General features: G+C 39.8%; 1 long non-coding RNA gene across 6 annotated transcripts in view; it reads right to left on the bottom strand.

Annotated features, from left to right (window-relative positions):
- Positions 1-13,007, bottom strand: part of LOC142416766 (uncharacterized) — a 289,637-nt gene that overhangs the window by 35,744 nt on the left and 240,886 nt on the right. For 4 of the 6 annotated variants that reach the window (XR_012777831.1, XR_012777822.1, XR_012777824.1 and 1 more), the window contains 2 exons: positions 1,811-1,959; positions 1,235-1,279 (listed from right to left, as the gene is read on the bottom strand). This is a non-coding gene — a long non-coding RNA (uncharacterized LOC142416766). Of the gene's footprint in view, positions 1-1,234; positions 1,280-1,810; positions 1,960-11,307; positions 11,533-13,007 lie in introns of those variants that run through there. The other 2 variants (XR_012777823.1, XR_012777826.1) reach the window with 1 other exon arrangement.

The following is a 13,007-nucleotide window of genomic DNA, read 5'->3' as shown; positions in this document are numbered from 1 at the left end:
TGAGATCTGAAAGAAATACCAAGTAACCATATGAATCCATTTTGATTGGCCTCATCAACCGTGTTGTAGCATGTCCTAATAAACTGGCATTATACAGCAGAGTAGCTTTACTTGATCTAATCCTCCTAAAATCAGCACTTACCATTAGATGTTAAATTTCGGTTATGAAACAAGAACTCAATGACTGTCTTGAAAATGGGAAGTGTGAATTACTTCAGATAGAGTCTTTAATAAAATCATACAATTTACAAATTGTGATGCTATAGTTACTTTAAAAAGCTCACGTACAGCCTACATGAATCATTCAATAAAGCTGCTATATTAAATGTTAAAATCTCTGTTTAAACTAAACAGTTAATATTTAAACTCATGTTCCATTAAAAATATGCCAGGATAGTTTCACATCATGTTAAATGATACACAGTGAGGCCACTTGATTTGTTTCTATTTTTGTTGCAGTTTTTAGGTCCTGAGCAAACTAGCTAAATATTATATTTCTTTGCTTAAATCTAAACAGAACCTTTCAGTCTGTTAATATAGATGATTTAAAATCCTTTTCTGGAGGTCGTATTCTGTTTTGATTCAGTCTTCAATGTAAACTTTTCATCTTGTTCTTGAAACCCGTGACTCGATAGGTATGATGTTCTGACAGGGGCTGCTATGGCGAGAAATGCTTTCCAGTGCCCGTTACACTGTCCCCCATGTGATTTGGGGATATGTTATGTACAAAAGGATCAAGCTCATAGTATGGCACTTTTCGGGAGTGGAAATAGTTTAAGTGTTTTGTAAGGATGGTGGCCACTCTTCAAAACGTTTACATTTGATGATGATGTCTTAGCAGCTGAAGCCCAATGACAAAAGCTCCCCTTGACTTTAACAAGGCCAAAGCATTCCTTTATGGAAACTACAAGGCTGCAAGATGCCTCTGTATTCCAGGGCATGATTTGCACTGATAAAAACAGTCATGAGAACATCACAGTACCAAATGTCACGGTTCTGATCTAATACACCTTAAAATCTCGGCATTGTACAGAACAGTGTGTGGCTGGAAAAGTTTGCCAATAAGCTATATGTATCAGAAAAAAACATTGGCCCCCCGGTAAAATCTGTCATATAACTGCACATTACAAATTCTACCTGTCAAGAAAATACTTAGAGAAAACAAATTAAGTGAGCATAATGATGCAGGTTGCATAGAGGTGTTGCGCTTTGGAAGTCCATGCAAACCACTTACACAGGGCTCCAACATTTTCTCAGTCCTCCTCAGTCACAAATGGATCTGCAGAACATGAAGACATTTGTAATCAAGAAAAGATACCATTGTTATGATACCAAAAGGCTTCATACAATTAAAGCAGAAGTAATTAAACAAATGCACAGCAGAAAGGAAAAAATTCTGCCAAGGGTGCTTAAACAGGTTGGTACCACCTATTAGTCACTGCATTGCAGTCTGCGGGAGACAGGAAAACGCAACAGAGAAGTATCGCTACACTTGTCCTGATCTTACCCTTTTCCCTGGGCATGTGCTAGTGGCTATTGTCAGAGAGAAAAGATTCTGGGCTAGATGCTAGCAATTTGCTAGATTGTTAGCATTTCTTTCCACACCAGTGCCCTGTCTTTTGCTGCTGCTTAAGATGTGCTGCGATAAAGCCAACGGACAGTGTCTAGACGGCACATAGCTATGGCCTTTGAAAGTCATTTGATGCACTAGGGCTGTGTTATACATGCATGGTTTTAATGAGGTTCTCACAGGTTTTTCAGGAGTATTGTGCAGCAGGCAAGGGAGACAGAAAGAGAGACAAATCCTTACCTTTGATTTCACACCTGTTGCTATAGACACCACTACATGTTTCACACTACCCTGTTTAAGGGGCTTAAACATGGAATGACCATCAGACATTTTTAATCCTCTGTACGCTAAGGACGTTTTTCCTTTTGCAGCTTCACACAGGAATGTATCTGTTGGCAAATTTAGGCACAGCTTACTCATTTGGCTTAGATTCTCACATACACATTACATTACGCCACCTCCCCCCCCCCCCTTTTTTTTAACCAAAGTGTCCTCCAGATTGTTTTGTTTTGCCAAGTAAGAAAACTGAAATTTTGCAGAGTGTGGTAGCTCCTCATGCAACAATTGGAAAGAATATTTCAGGGTCGTTTTTCGACCTTCAGCCGCTGAAGGGCTGATGCCACCTCAAAGCCTTCAGCTGGGGCAGTGGTTACGTGCACCACCTCATCTGCGACACGAGGGAGCTGCTCCCACAGCCAGCCTTCCTCCAGAAGAGCTGTTGTGCTACATGTCAGACAGCTGGAGCAATGCAAGGTTTGGATTGTATTTACTTACGCTTGTTAGTGCGACAGTACTGTGGGTGCTACAGTCGCTAAGCTCATTCCCCTCCCTCCTTGAATGGGGAATAGCTTGCCTTTACAGTACATTCTTACAGATCAGGCAAAAGAAAAAAAAAGAAAACAGAAAAAACAACTTTAATTCCATTCGCATGGGCTTTCTTTTTCTGTATTCAAATAGCAAAAAGTGCAGCAGAGATTTTTAGAAGTTCTGGGCCGTTTTGGGTTCAGAGAGGCAGTTACAAAATCTATTGCGCAATGGGAAGTCCTGGTGTACCGGCATGCCACGCTTTTGGAGCACCCCACAGGCATTCACGTCCAGGGGAGCAGGGCTGTGAGATCACCCGCTCTGAGCCGTGCCTTTCCTTCCTTCCAGTGCAGGCTAGCTACTGTCTGTGGAGGTGGTAAAAAGGTAAGGTAGTTAAAATTGCACCGTCAGCAGAAGGAGCTGTGCCCATCACCTTCAACAGGCTGTCAGAAAAGAGAGTTTCTTTCCCACACCTCTGTGGAACCAGGTCCCGTGATGCACTCCTAACACACGCATATCTCTGTAATTTTAAACTGTACGTAGGAAACGAAAGTCATCGTATAACACAACTAATCCTTTATCAAGATCATGGAAATTCTGAATAAGACACAAAAAAGAACAAGACCAGGTTTGGAGTAGTATCCCAAGATTTGTGAAATGAAATTGATTTCCATTCAAATCAGGTCTTTTACTCTTCTTGAAAATGTCAAGGTGTCAGCCTCGGCCATTACCAGACTGTGATTTATAGTTGAGACAAAGCAATAATACTCAGGTGACTGTCTGGAACTGTACTGCTGTGTCTGGAAAGGCTACAGATGACAGCCATCTCCTTTCTTAACCAACTTGCATTGCTTATCTAAGATCAGTCTTCCCACACCCCTCCTCCCCAAACCCTTGATAGAAAAATGATAAAACATATAGGCTTGAAGATTTACAGAGATCAGACAAATAAGCCTTGTGAAGGGAGTAGGTTACAGAACTTCGGAGAAACACATTAAAAATAATCCTTTAGCTAGCTGTATCCTAGCTGTTTGGATGAATACCTGTAAAATGTGAGACTGACTGCCTGGTTTCAACACATGGGTATGTTTTAATCCATCTGTAGGATCTATCTGTAGGATCTATTTCTGTAACTCGAGTATACTAGAAGCACAGACGATGCTGAAACCAAGTAAGTTTTCAAATAGTAAGAATAATACAGCTGCTGTCATTTCCTTCTGAAATCAAACACAATTTATTCAATAAACAGATTAATGGAGGTTAAAAATTACCTGGCTAATATTTAATCAAACACTGATGAGCTAATTCTGTTATTTCTCCCCTTGACATAAGGTTTTGCTTGCATAAAGGAAACAGAAGTACTTAACAGTTTAGGTGCTAAACTCCTACTAGTTTTAGCTGGAATTAGGCACCTTCAAGCAGCTCAGACAAGCCTTGTTCAAATCTATTTCTCTCTATCCCTTCAGCTATACTTGTGGTCTCAGTATAGTGGAGTGAAGGAGAGAATAAACAAGATATATAAGTCAAACAAAAGAAAAGAGGAATTACTAGCACAACTAATAATACCATTCCTGACATCAGATCGCTCGTTCTGGTATTAGTATTTGCAGAGGATATTGACAAAATGGGAAGGGTTCAAACAAGAGCAAGCAACATGATGCGATCTTCCCAAAAACCTAACTTACAGTAAGTCAGTGAAGACAATCTCATTAGTTTTTCAATGAAAAATGTTAAGAGGTGAAAGCAAATGACCATTTAAATTGTCAGGAACAGTTTCAGTAGCTGGAAGCTGATGCTAGACAAATTCCAGTTTTTACTAACAGCCTATGTTTTTAATGGTGATGTAATAGACTACTGGGACACTGGTCCTGGGGTTATTATGGATTCTCTGCCATCCCAAATCCTAAATATACACGCTAACCAAACAGAAATTGTTGGTGTTGATGTGGGAGTTGCTTGGTCAATGCTTTGGCATGTTTTATGGAGGAAGTCAGACTAGATGATCGAGTTTGCCTTGGCAGCAGACATGTGATATTTCTGCTATGTGTGGGAGACACAAGGGAGGAGAGCAAGAGAAGAGGTAAGGGGGAGGGAAAAGGAGGGAAGGAAAGAAAGAGGAGATGTCTGGCTGTCTTCCTGGCCTAGTGCATGTAAGGTGCAAGCCTTGGGTGGTACCATGTTTCCTTGTTCAGTGAACTGCAGATGGTACCCAGAAGCAGAGAGGGTAGAGGATGTCATCCAGCCACAGGTTTTACCACAGGACAGGAGAGTCCGCAAGTCCTCTGGGAAGACTACTGGAGATGTTAAGTTCTGCCGTCACTTAATAATCTGAGCTGGATGCCATCCGAAGGGTTTTTTTGGCCACAGTAAAATCATACAGTATTGAGACACACATAGGACTGCTTTATAGAAAAACGCTGACCCCTGGGACTCTCTTTGGAGCTACCTCTTAACATGGTTTTTTTTCTTAGTAGCTATTGCAGAAGATCATTGGGACCATTAAAAATATTAATCTGAAAAAAAGTAAATGTGGATGCCAAAACAAAGTTGAAGAGTCTCGATGGAGACTAGATGAACGCTGGGATGTGAGATCCCATAGCTTGTTCAGATGGGCTCCTCTCTCTTCCCAGGCACAGCAGTAAGTCACTGTGAACAACCGAAGAACAAATAGCAGAAGGAGGGCTGTAAAAGAAAAGTATGAAATGCGCCCTCACACCACCGCAGTAAATCATGACCTCCTACTGACCACTGAATGCTTGCTATTCGCATTATACTGCGGCCTCAGAGCTCTAACCAAAGTCAAAGTCCCACCGTGCCGGTTACTGTGCTCCCAGTTAGCGAGTGGCAGTCCCCACGCAAAAGAGCCCACAGTCTGCCTGGCCAACACAGGGCAAGTGTCAGGGAAGGAAAGTGAAGGCTGACCCACTGAAAGGGAGCTCAAGGGACTTGTCTGCGTTCGCGCTGGGTGCCAGGAAGTGACCCTAAATCTTTAGCCACCAATGCAGGAAAGAAGAGCGCGTAGGCAGCAGTTTGGAAACATTTGAAGGGTTTTAAATAGTGTTAGTTATTACATGTAGTAATTTTGATTTCCCACTAGGATTTAGGGAATGATTACCAAATTTCAGAAAGCCAAACTGCAGCCTTTGGAATTTATTAACTCATAAAAGCCTACCAAAGCTCAATACTCAGATACCGGCAACACCCACAAGAAATCTAACCTTCTGAGTCAGTCGGGAGAGGTTTCCAACATTGCATTGGTAACCCGTTTCGCTTTTAAACATCCAGCCATTGTTTTAGAACTGGTGCCCCAATGACTCCTAAAACATCAATATTTTGACCATACTCATCTATTTCAGAAAGAGGCATAAGTTTGAGAATGAATATCCAAAATACTGTGCTGACATAATAAACACCAGAAAAGCACAGTCTTCTAGGTTTATTTAAAATGTAACAGTAAATCTAACTCCCTGGATACTCCAGTGTGTGTATATAAATACATGAGCAGGAGCTATAAGCACTGTGTATCCTCAGTCTTGTGAGAAATCTTCCCAACAGAGAGATGAACCCTCCACTTGCAGTGAAAAGCTGTAAATCCCACCACAAAATGGCTGCACCAGCCATTTCGCACACCAGGCTCGCTAAAAGCTGATGCCCGCGCGGATCCGGAGGGTAAGGTGCTGTGCACAGCCAGCGCTGCACCCGGATTAGGCTCGCGCCGGCTGCCTGCGTGAGGGCAGGCACCGCAAGGCTGCGGCGAGGGTCTGTGGAGCAGAACTGCCTGCCTGCCTGCCTGCTGTATGCCAAGGCACAACTAGGCGCCTCGAGGATAAGGACCGATCGTCAAAACTTCTGGAAATGTGAATCTGACGGAATGCTGGTAGCAAATTTTTCATGCACATCACTAGCAGAAACTACTTCTGCTGAAGAGAGCAGCAGAAAGTTATTCCGTAACCCTCCCACCCCCCCCAAATCACAGTTATTAAATCTGATGTTCCACAAATGATCCTCTGTTCCAACTGTGCGGCGATCAGGGCTATCATGCCATTCTTCAGAAGAAAACAAACAAGAAGAAGAGCTTTATCTGGAAAATTGTAACTAGCAACCTAATACATAACCTCTGACAACTGGTGGTTTCTGAATAGGGCTGAGGGAGGGGATGCAGATTCTGCAAAAAGTTACAGGTAGGACCAATTTATATGTCCTTCATGTTCAGGATGAAGAACCACCATGGAGACAAATGCAAAAAGTGGGAGCAAGGCTAATTCAGACTCTTAGGAGAATGAAGCTGGCATCTTGCAGGGCCTTACAGTGGGGCTGTGGAAGGGGCTGAAGCAAAGAGATGATTACCATGGTGGAAGAGAAGAGAAGGTGAGAGGCGACAGCTACTCCCTGGTAATACTGTCATTCTATTTCACAGAATAACCGTTAGCAGAAAAAACCAACTAATTCGTCCAGTTCTCCGGTGCAGTTATACCAACACGCACACATAAATTTTAGAAGTAGAGAGAACTATAAATCATGGGACGATCCCACAATCAAACTTATTTCTAGACACAGAGTTGTGTCTTTCACATCAAAGGCAGTTTGCAGAGGAGAGAGAGTGCAGAGGAACAGACAGTTGAACCATGAAGACTTTTCCACTGCTAACTGTCTCACTTGTATGAAAATCAGTGTATAAATCGGATAAACAGAATCTACTTCTTTATGCATTGAAGATACTCTCTTCATCTGATTTACCTTCATCTGATGGAGATGCTTTGAGTAAAGGGATGTATTATGAAGAAATGCATTCTGCTAGGAAAGACTTGAGTTTGAAATTAAATCCTGTGCTAAACTTTTCAAGAAGTATCTACCTTCACTGAAGTCTTTTCATGGCCCTGCTTATTTCTACTTTAAACTTCTCACTTATTGTACTTTAAGCTCCATCAGTGAATGTAAATGGGGTTTCACTATACGTTTAGTGCATTCAAGCATTCTTTGTTACAGTTCCCACCCTGCCGCATTATGTGAGCTCTGCCACGGAAGTCCAGCAGTCGGTTTGTTTTCTGCTATTAATAAAAGAACCTACTTTCCCCCACTTCTTTGAAGAAGTTGAAAGGGCTACATGTTAGAGGGGGAGGTGGTGGGGAACAGACTGTGGTGTAATCCCCAAACGCAAATGCTGTCTAGATTAGAAACCTCCCTGAAGAAAATTTACAAATGCTAAGACTGTGCTTTTTGTGTGATGAACACTAGAGCAATAACTTAGCCACATACTGGGTTCTGCCTAATGCTTAAGGAGCCTACTAGGTGAAAGGAATTAAATGAAAAAAAAAATCTTCCAGTTGGCTCCGTGCCGATGCCATCCAACCCTTTCAGCATCCAGTGACTTACTAGTGCAACTATTTTCATTTGTATTTCATCACTGAGGTATCTTAATATAATACTTAGGAATCTGTTAAAATTAAAAAAAACACAAATGGAATTTACACATTGCCAGTGGTTTTACATAGTCCAGGAAAAGCTTAATTAAAGGGGTGGGACGTATCTCTGCTGAATAGCTGTTTTTCCTTCATACCTTCCCATGCATGACACGCACACATCCGAGAAAAGAAGTTGGGGGGAGGGGGGGTTGGTGGAAGAAAACCACCCAAAACCAAAACCAAAATTACCAGCCCTAAACTACTCAGCACAACCTTGTTGATTTGCTTGGTCATTTAAATAAATGAATATGCTCCTTGTAGAGGATCACAGCCCCGTTGTAACAGCTAACAAGTAGAAGAAAAGTACAGAATATTATCTGCCTTTTTCCCTATAGGATACTCATATTGTTCAAACTATCATTACTGTATCTAGTTTATCGTACAATTACGACTAATCCTTAACTCCTAAATAAGCAGGAACAGGAATAAAGATTGCAATCCTGAAAACCTACCAGATAAACTTTATTCTATAATCGACTGGATCATGGTGTGATTAATTTTAAATCCTACTTAATAGGTTAAAGATGTTTATAAAGATGAAATAATTCTATCAGTGTTGATCTTAATAATCTTACGTTCACTTACTCTCTAAGACTTCCATAGTCCATCCACTTGTTGCTACTCAGGCACTGCGAGTAAAACATAGCGTTGCACACAAATTAATATATCTAGATTCTGGTCAGAATTTAACTCACCAGGTAAGAATAACTCTAGTGTTGCCAAGGAATGGAACGACGCAGCATCCAACAAACCCTGAAGATGCTTATTGTAATCATCAAACAATGAAAAAATTTAAGGGGATGAATGTCTCAGATACATTGTTTGGACAAAAGTACTTCAAATGAACATAACAAAATAAATCTACTTTTAACCGAGCGATATAGTTTCAGCTAGCATCTTTATAGGATCCCAGCTTTTTTTTTTTCTATTACATGTGTCTGCCTACCTAGCTAGCTATAGACCTCAGGCAGCAGTCGGTCTTTCTTTTTTTTTGTAGGCTACAGCCGGTTCCTAAGAGGAGACGACTGCTTTTCAGTGTGAAATTAAGTACCCAGTCAGGAATTGAGCATAATCATCATATGGGCAAATCAAAATGATGGCTACATTTACTGCCTACAGAAATTTTTGCTGCACTGCATATTAACACACTGAAAATGTTGTGTTAGCTAATCGTGAATGTGCCGATTTTCATTACCCATGGAAATGCATAACATCTTCTGTTAAACTTCATTGACATTTTTCATCAAATGAATAGAGCAATGCCCCGAAATGTGATAATTGTAGATTCTTGTTATACAACTTCGAGTAAAATATTCTTTCCTCTAATTCCAACAGTAATTAACTTGGATTGGAATTCCCCTGACTCATGTAACAGTCTTCAGCACAGTATTAATGGATCCTACTATTTATATGGTTTGAAAAGAAACCCTGTCCCATATATGTAAAATTATATTAAGGTGCTAAAGACCTTCAGGTTAATGAAAAGAATTGATCAAATCACCCCAGCTTGAGCTATAAGCATTTTTGGGGGTTTAGGTTTAAAATTAAATGGTATCTTGTTGAAACTTAAAATGCTACAAAAATGAAGCTCTGGAAAATTGTTGCATCTCCCATGAAGACGAAAAATTAAAGTAGACAATTATCATAATAATAACCCAATTGTACATGGCAGACAGAAGAGAAGCTAATACTTCCCTCTGCTTTTTGACTGATGTTTTGTTGGGCTGTAGCTAAACAGCACTTTACGTTGACAGTAAATTAGCAAACAATATGAGGGAGGAAAAAAGAAAGAAAATCATGCAGGGGTTAAGATGTTTATGTAAAACAGTGATTTTCCCTTTTAAAATTAAAACGTACAAATAAGCTGGTGTCAGAGACTAGGTGATCCTTCATTTCCACCGCATTGAGCAGGCTCACATCAGCAGCAGACAGCCGTTAATATATGCGTCTGGCTCAGTCTGGTCTACCAACTAGGAATTCATCGAATTGTTAATATCATTCCTTTTTTGTATGCACCACACATCATTTTCACTCTCTCTCTCTCTCTCTTCCTCCCCCATTGCAAGAGCTTGTGTTTTGGTTTTTTGTTTTTGTTGTAGCACAAGCTGATTACTCCGAAATCACATATTAAATAGCATTTAAAAGCATTTTGGACTGAAACAACACAAAGTCATATAGAAATGAGAATATATTGAAATTCTGTACATACATCTAAACATAGAATACTGAAGATGGTGCTTTCTATTTATTTGTGCTAATAGAGACAGCTTTCGTGTACTGTCAATGTGTAAATAAGACTGCTTTCTGCATGGTGTCTGTAGGCATTGTCACGTAGTCCCAGGACAGGGAAACATCTTGTTGATTTTGGCGGGAATTCTGCTCGAGTGAAGACCGGGATTCTCCCTCCCCTCCATCCGCCTCTGCCCCACCACAAGGAGCTCAATGTGTACCAGAGGTTGGTTTGGCTGTGTTGAAACTAGGGACGAAGAGGGAGGAGGGAAAAAGGAAGGCAGTGGACCAACTTTTTCATGGCTGTGGCAAGGGGCAGCAGTGAGTACGATGGGCAAGAGAAGAGCCACTGGAGTTATCCCAATGCAAGCAGTAATGCAGTACTGCATATTTACGGCTTTTGCTGTAGCACCAAATAAGCCAGGTAGGGGTTTCTAATGATTCCTCTTCTTCTCACGCTCACTGCAGAGCAGGGCATACTTGAAATCTTCAGGCTGACAGGCAGTTTCACACTATGGTTTCACCTTCATTGTACGTACAGTATTAAATGCCAAATGAATTCAGAGTGCTGAATGTGAACCATCCACATTCAAGTAAATCTTGCTGATTCACAAATAAATGCAATGAAAATTAATGTACAGACGTGTGCATCGTATATCTGATTAAACCTATAAGGATTTTTATTTTGATAAATACTATGCATAATTTAAATTGTATATTGATGTGCATATATCTACACACAATATAGTTTTATCTCATTATATAGCTTGAATGAACAGAATACCTGCTCACCTGATCAGTATCTTAAACATAGACTGTTTTCAGTACTGAAAAGTGTTGTTCATAGCACACGTCAGTTGCTACTGAAGTGCTTCATGAGTGTAGCACCTAGCTGGGTACGTCTGTCTCTTCTATACAGATTCAGATCTACTTTTCTAATACTGCCTAAATAGAAGTCAACGTTGAATAACACGTCTGTGTCAAAAAATTACCTCTGTGTCTGAATGTTTGCAAGTAGCTCTTCTGAGTGTTCTTAGCGTGCGGGATTGACAGTTTACGAAGAAAAGAATTACATATTTACAGGAACTGTATCATCATTGTAATTGCTAAGGCAATATTTTTATGACTATTTAAAGACTAATTATATCTTGAGCAACTAGAAAACTACGTACAGCGCATAGTTTCTGTCTCTTAAGAAAACAAGACAACAAGAAAAAGTATTATACTAACAGATAAGAACAATTTATTTTAACAATAGTGTAGATGTTTACAATAAAACACAATTCCTCCCACACAAGTGGAAAAAATATACTGCAGCCAAAATACCACTTCTGAAATGAACAAATAGTTTAGATGCCTGATCTGTGTGAAGCCTTTGTCTCAGTGAAGTCTGATGTATCAACAAGGTCCTGCAGCATCTTGGGTTAGACACAGGAAACAGAGAAAAATGACTCAGAACTAACCCACCTATAAAATATTAAGAAATACAAATCAAATTATGTGTTGTAGATCGAATGTTCAAGACTAATGAACAGTGCATAATAACTTGTGTGCTTGTGAATCTCCTTATGCAAAGTCGGTGAAGTACTTAACGCATGAGGGACAACCTAAAGCTTACTCTGATTTTTGTCAGAGGGGGAAAAATGCAAAAAGTGATGGAGAGGCGAGAAGTTGAGTCTCGTGCTTAGAGTACTGCCGGCTCAGTTTAAAATGAACAGGTACAAGAAACGTGATTCTGTGTGCAAAGTGATTTTAATGCTGTAGTATGATTTTTACACCAATATTCTCTATCGGATTAAAATGTAAATTAAATGAGAGAATATTTTAAATGCCATATTGTAGTCTCACTTAGACAAAGAAAAATGATGGCAACTAACTACAAAATAATCTTTGTCCCATGTTACAGGAAAAGCTAAGCAATAGTTTTCCTGTAGACTGAAATCATTATTCAAACAACAATAGAATGAATGTTTTCTAGGCCTCAAACACCAGTGTTTATGCTTTATGTTTTAAAAGTTAATTAATGCTGTAACAATAGCTGAAAATATACTTTGTGGTAATTATCTATCAGAATTGTCTATACTAATAATATTATGGTCAAAAGCCTTTTGTATATTTTAGTATCTGTTTTGAGGTTTGGTTTTTTTTTTTTTTTGGAGGTGCAAACTAGCATTCGGTTTAAATTTTAATTCTACATGTTACGTGGCATCTAGTCCAGTTTTCTAAACATACAAATATATAACATCCTAATGTTGCACAATGGATAACAGGGTTTTTTCTTTTAGGAACAGTTCTGCTGCTTAACAATTGATATAGGTATATTTTCCTTTTTTCCCTTCCAGACAAGGGAAGCTCCTTTGGTTCTCTAAATTCTGCAGAGAAACAATCACAGTCCAAAGCTGCTGGTTCCCCTCCGCCTAGGTCCCAAGAGCCTGACTTGTGATTGTTGCTAAAAAACCTCACAAGTTAGGGTCTCAGGGACTAGGAAAAGTCCGATATGATCCAGTAGAATTCGTCTTCCAATAAACTGAATTGTTTAGTAGTCATAATCGCTGTCAGTAAAACTTTCACTGCTATTGTTAAAAACAAAAACAAACCCAAAACAACCCCAAAAAACAATGTCCCCCCCAAATCAACAACCCCTCCTTCCCCCCAAATAAACAAACCACAGTTTCAAGTAGGGGGCAGAAAAGATCAAATAAGCAGGCAAGACACATACATACATTCAAACAATGTATCAGCTGACTGAACAGACTTTTCTTGAGTATAGTCCTTAACTTTTGAAAAGAAAAAACAAAGAACACAGGAAAAAAATCTTCACTGCCTCGTCTCACAAGCAGCCATATTATAATGCATCAGAGGGAAGCGTCTAAAAATGGGTTAAAACCTGCTTCCAGCAGATTTGTACAGTAACAATTTTATTCTATTTCCCTTAATGCCTG

This window comes from Mycteria americana, chromosome 1, assembly GCF_035582795.1.
Source record: "Mycteria americana isolate JAX WOST 10 ecotype Jacksonville Zoo and Gardens chromosome 1, USCA_MyAme_1.0, whole genome shotgun sequence".
Lineage (NCBI taxonomy): Eukaryota > Metazoa > Chordata > Aves > Ciconiiformes > Ciconiidae > Mycteria > Mycteria americana.
Note: the sequence above shows the minus strand (reverse complement) of the source record. Positions and strands in the feature narration are given on the sequence as shown.